Source organism: Mytilus edulis, chromosome 12 (genome assembly GCF_963676685.1).
Source record: "Mytilus edulis chromosome 12, xbMytEdul2.2, whole genome shotgun sequence".
Taxonomy (NCBI): Eukaryota; Metazoa; Mollusca; class Bivalvia; order Mytilida; family Mytilidae; genus Mytilus; species Mytilus edulis.
In genome coordinates this window covers 49,686,833-49,693,140 of record NC_092355.1, presented here as the reverse complement: position 1 = coordinate 49,693,140, position 6,308 = coordinate 49,686,833, and the positions used below count along the sequence as shown (strand labels likewise).

Here is a 6,308-nt window from a genome sequence, read left to right as displayed (position 1 = left end):
ATTATCCTCATATCATATTTTGATGTCAAACATGATCTTTTAGATTTAAATCTGAACGATATCTCTATTGTAGGCCTCTCTCTGGAACAGTTAATGTAATTGTCTCGTGTGTTGTAACCTGTCGTATAGACTTGTCACGTTAACATATTTATATAACATACTAGACCTAGACGACTTCAGGATTAAAACAAGTCTATAAGTAATTCATAGCTTTATCTCAGTAATATAAATGTATTGAACAGTTGTTTATCTTTTCTGTACGAACCAGTAAATTATTAAAACAGTAACATCGAAGAAAAAATCACCAAATTCACTACAATGAACTGAGAATGTACTAACATCCTCTGCAACAATCACAATAAGCAGTATTTAGAATTTTATTTTGACCTTTAATCTTGACCTTATAGAGGGCAAATTAGATATGAAGAATCTCAAACGTTGTCACGATTTAAGAAGACAAAAGCAGATAGATCACTTATCTAGTTTATTTCGACATAAGGAATAGCCATGTATAAACTGACCGCCTGCCTCCTAGCTGTCCTGATTTTTGGTAAGAATATATTTACTAATAAATAACTTATTTGAATAGTATACACCTAAGCATGAATTTCTTTTATTATAGTATTTTGGACAATAACTTGACTTTTAAAAACACAGAATGAGACTATCAATTGTATAGGCTTAACTTTAACTGAAATTTTTTTATGAAATCAAAGGGTTAGGCTCTACTGGATTCAAGAATATGGGCGAAAAATACCAGAATGGCATTTAAACTCATAGATTGAAAACGAACTGACAACAGTATGGCTAAAAACAGAAAAAGACAAACAGACAAACAATAGTACACAAGACACAACATAGAAAACTAAAGACTAAGCAAAACAGTTCGACCTTATCCTTGTCATTTTGTAAAATTTAAACATATATATATATATATATATACAACTCGTCTAAACATCAACCCAACAATGTAAGATCTGTCAATTTGCTTTCGCAAATTTTTTGTTCTTCCCTCGCCGGGAATCGAACCCATGCTACTGAGATATTGTGACACCAAATCACCTGCACTGTAGCCGTCCCGCTTGATCACACGACCACCTGGGCTTCACAATAATAAAGCGTTCGGTGGCCGTGTGTTACCTTTCATCGTCAGTTTTAATCTAGCGTCGTACTACAATACATGATATATAAGGCATGGAGATGTTATTGTTACAGATCAGCTAAATATCTATAGTAAAGGATCCTACAAATTAATGCAAGATACAGTCACAGAAAATAATTATATTTATAAGTACGTCTGAGTCAGTGACAACTGGTGATACATGGCTGTGTACATTATGTATATACAACTCGTCTAAACATCAACCCAACAATGTTAGATCTTTCGGTAGCCGTGTGTTACCTTTCCTCGTCAGTTTTAATCTAGCGTCGTACTACAGTACATGATATATAAGGCATGGAGATGTTATTGTTACAGATGAGCTAAAATCTCTACAACAATTGTATATACATAATGTACACAGCCATGTATCACCATCATTGCTGGCGATCCGATGGATAAATCTGTTGTAGAGTTGTCACTGACTCAGACGTACTTATATATATATATATATATGATATTCTCTTTAATACCAATTTATGTGTTCTTATAAACACTTCAAGTTTTTATTGTCAAAAACATTTTATAGTGATGTAGGCCCCCTTTTCGAACTTTTGATTACGATCACTGTGTTTTTGCAAATGCTGATGGACAATCATCAGTCCATTAGGATACCATCTAACGAGTATTTAGTTTTTTAATACTGCCATTATTTGAACTATGCATTTGTTTGTAAAAAAATCAAACTGAGGTTTAAACAACCTGAACATAGGGTAAAAACTATCTACTTCAGAATATGTTGAGCTTCGGTAAAGTTTGGCTGTTTTATGTTGTTTTGCTAATAAATGCTCACAAAACTTAAACATTTTTTGTCTTCCGAACTTAGTTGGTACCGCTTCCGGTAGACTATTAGTCCTCGATGGTAATATTAACCCCGTTGTAATGCCTCAGTACTGGAATGATTAACACGGTACATTTTTTTGTACCTTTCCAGGGTTAAGTTCAATATCGTAGCAGCTACGTAGCGGCTACGTAGCTGCTATCAATATCTATGTAACAACTAGTATATACGTAGCTACACGTTCAATAGTCAAAATCTACGTAGCAGCTACGATATTGAACGCAGCCCAGTTCATAAAATCATTATTTGATCTAAAACTAAGGTTGAAATTACCATGCAAAGTGAATTTAACACGATTCTAATTGTTCTTTTCATGTCCGTTTAGTTCTTTTCTTGCAATTGTATAATTAATGAATAGAAAGAGATGTATATCACATTACAATGATTACATATACATTATAATATACTATTGACTACATATATAACATGCTATATTTTTCTAGTTTCCTTTTTTAGTATCGAACGAATATCTATATAGCTACCACCGATACTTTCTAATAAGACTATACCTTTACAAAATCATTATTTTTATTGATCTTTAGTTTACTTCTCACGACGAAAAACTGAATGATTAATTTTAAAAATCCTATGTTTTTTTAATTTTATTTTTTAAATAAGGGTATACCGAACATAACAATAAATTGAATTTAAAAATGATTTTAAATATTTGTGTAGGCCTCGTCAATGGAGAAGGTTGTACGACTATTGCAGACTGTGCTCACACCAGTTGTGACAGTGAATCAACATTGCAGTGCGATAGCCAGAACGGAATCTGTGTGTGTGAATTAAACGACTCACGTAAGTAGTCATGAGTTACATGGACTTATTGTTTTAAAACTAATCCATGGTTGACACGTTTATTACATCAGAAAAAGCAACATTGAATTTGGATAAATAAGTTAGTATCATTGAAATTTTCTGTTAAGGCGATACCAAAGTTATCAGAGAGATATTTCAACAACGTCAAAAATAAACACCATGGCTGAAAAGAAGGCAAACAAACAATCAATAGTTTACACAACATATATAGAAAACTTTAGACTGGGCAACACGAACCTCATCTTAAACTATGTAATCATCAAATATAGTTAAAAGAATCGATATTTATGCATTATTTGCCTCTGAGCGTTTTGAATTTTATTTTGTATTTTCTGTTGATAAAAAAAAAGAAGGAATACACAGCAACGCCGATAGATAAACATAATGTTGATTGTTGTAGAATGCTCCAGTAAACAGGAATGCCTAGATACTCAGGACTGGTGGTGCCCCGATCGTTTGAGGCATTGTTTTGATGGCAAATGTGTTTGTCAGTATATTCCTGAATAACTTATGTGAATAATGTAAGTGACACTTTTTGTTTTTGTCAGTACAATTCTGCATTACTGGTGTAAATTATAATTATCCGAAATAATTAATTTCAATTACTCAGGTTACTCCTCTGATAAAGGACTTTCCGTTAAAATAATCATTTGAAAATAACTGTCAATCCAATAGGTTTATACGATTGTAAGTATGACAAACCAACGCAAGTGTATGTGTTTTAGAAAATAAATAATATCAGCTGTCTAAATATTATAAAATTTGTTTGTCATTTGACTGTGAGAAATATGCAGTTGAGCATCTTATAAAACGCAGGTACTATCCAGTCCTCTTTTCTCTTATCATGACATCATCGAATGCGATAACAGGACTGTCTTTTACTTGCCATGAGCAACACGGCGGATTACCGGTGTTCAAGAAGGTTAAGATGACCCCTTTTCTTGGCACCTTAGTCGTTTCGTCTGTTTCTATTTAACAGTTAAAATAATTGGAATTGCAATTGAACAAAAGTAAAATCACAAAAATACTGAACTCCTTAGAAGATTTAAAAAAGACGTCTCTAATCAAAGGCAAAATCAAAAGCTCAAATACAACCAACTGTCATATCCCTGACTTGGTACAGGCCTCTGAATATCCTTTGTAAAAGCAAGCATTCGAAACTAAATCGACGCATCTGGGCTGTTGCATTATCGAGACCTCAATTTTTTTAATGATCTTATTGGTGTAGACGTCATTTAATCATATTCTTAGGGTGCATATATTTACGAATTAAATAACAAGAGATTTTCCAAAATTTACCATTTGTTAGAAAAATACATAAAAAGCTAAATATGTACCCTTTGAAAAATGTACTCAATCACGATTTAAAACTGCACTAATTTGTTGTCATATTATAAATTTGTCACGAAACAAAGCCAGTTATAACGTTGACATATTGATTTTATTTATAACAGGTATGTGGTGTTGTTGTTTGGTGGCAAATATCAAACAATAACATCTCAGAGGTGGTTCCATGTAACAATGAACCTGACACTGTAATTACCCATTTTTGCCTGCTTGATTAGCTAATAACTAGAATGAAGCAAAATTAAGGGAGTGTTTTTCCATATAATAATCGTGAATACTAAACAAACTATTCAATAATGTATGTTGTCTATCATAAGAAATTATAAATCCTAAGAATAAATATATATCATGTTGTAAACTAACATTGTCACTGAAAGGACATGTCACTAATTTATACCTTCTTTTTCTTTTTAGAAAACAGACATGGGCAGTTTACATATAATGAAATGAGAAATAAATCTTATTTTATTGTGAGCAATTTAATCCTTTAAATTCTGAATTAATTGGTTTCATACATGTATCTTTGGCATGTTGCGATTAGTAACAGATGATGTTTGGAAGTGTTCAGAAACGTGATGATAACCTTAGTCATTAGACAAATACAAATCACTACATTTAAATTTAAATACTAGTAACAAAAATACAGAACACCTAGGAATATTCAAAACGGAAAGTTCGTAGACAAATGTCAAAATCAAATGCTCAAGTACATTAAATTGATATAGAATAATGTAAAGCAAACTTATACTATGAATATTATGCATTTAGCTTAAATGTTATCCGAATTCACGCCATTATCTCTTCTCGATTTTATAACTCTGGTTCGCTGCATACAAAACGTTCATCGTTCAACGCTTTTTAGTGGTTCGTGTTGCCCATTCTTTACAGTTTTCTATGAAAAAGTTTATCGACTCTTTTGTCTTTTCCTCGGTTTTTCCAGGTTCTCGTTGGCAGCTCGAGTTTTGAATGTTCCTTTATATATTTCGCTTAATTTCTGCTACCAAAGAAAACTACAAATCTTAAGTAATCATATCTAATAGGAATGTTATCTAGCTGTTTTATAAACTCAAGTATATGGGCTGTAACTACTTCATTGCCTTCATTTATAATTGATTTTGTCTATATAAGTTATCATGTTACTGATACATACATGTAAACTATATATTTAAAGAATATAATAAATAGTTGTCAATGGAAACGTGAATGTAATTTCAATCTTCTCATAAAAGCATGGATACGAGTAGGAAACTAATTAAATGCCTGAAGAAAAGTATCCATTTTCAAAAACAATAGTTTCCAATATTTTAGATACATATACATTCTGCTTACAAGGAAAACACAAGATGTCAGCCAGAGTATTTCTGACGTGTTTTACTGATTTTAAACATTGATAATTTTAAAGTTCGGGGGTAATTTATAAGATATACATTAGATAAAGGAGTTTTATTCCAATAAAAGGGCATATGATGAGCAAAGTAATTAATTAAAATGAGTATTATGATATAGAGAAACAACTGATTTTGACAATCATGCATAAATATAAAGATTATCGACAGAATTTTATGATCTTCGGACACATGGACACCGCCAGACTGGAGTCATAAGCATATGTGTTAAACTGCAGTAAAAAAACAGATTATATAAAATATTATGGGGAAATTATTCTTAACGGGTTACATTAAACCATTCCTGCACTCTTTTGATTGTTTGCTTAGCTCTAAACATTTATTTATAAAAGTTCTAATAATTTTCAATACCTTTTCTTTAATAAAGGTTGAATTGGTCACTTGTGTTTAATATTTCAAAATGTTACAACTTATCAAAAATGTATCATCGAACTCTGTTCTCAAAAGATTATTAAGGACACATCCGTTCGATGTCGTTTTTCCGTTTAGAATTTTCCTTGGAGTTCAGTATTTTTGTGGTTTTACTAGTTCATTGTTCATATTATACGTTCATACTTTAAACTATACAGTACAAATATATCTCTGACAAACTTATCTTGTCCAACACACATTCACATCATACAACTTAATATATAAATATAATATCAGAAGTGCATGGCTACATATAGTTGTAGTAAACCCAGTGAATATAAAGCGCAAAAAAAAACAAAGCTGAAAGGTTCATTTAATGTCGAGC

At 31.5% G+C, this 6,308-nt stretch overlaps 1 long non-coding RNA gene across 1 annotated transcript; it reads left to right on the top strand.

Moving 5' to 3' along the window:
• The first annotated feature begins 426 nt into the window (after nucleotides 1-426).
• On the top strand, nucleotides 427-4,640 carry LOC139498706 (uncharacterized). The gene is made up of 4 exons (XR_011657991.1): nucleotides 427-550; nucleotides 2,676-2,798; nucleotides 3,220-3,340; nucleotides 4,581-4,640. It is a non-coding gene; the product is annotated as an uncharacterized lncRNA (long non-coding RNA).
• The last annotated feature ends 1,668 nt before the right edge of the window (nucleotides 4,641-6,308 follow it).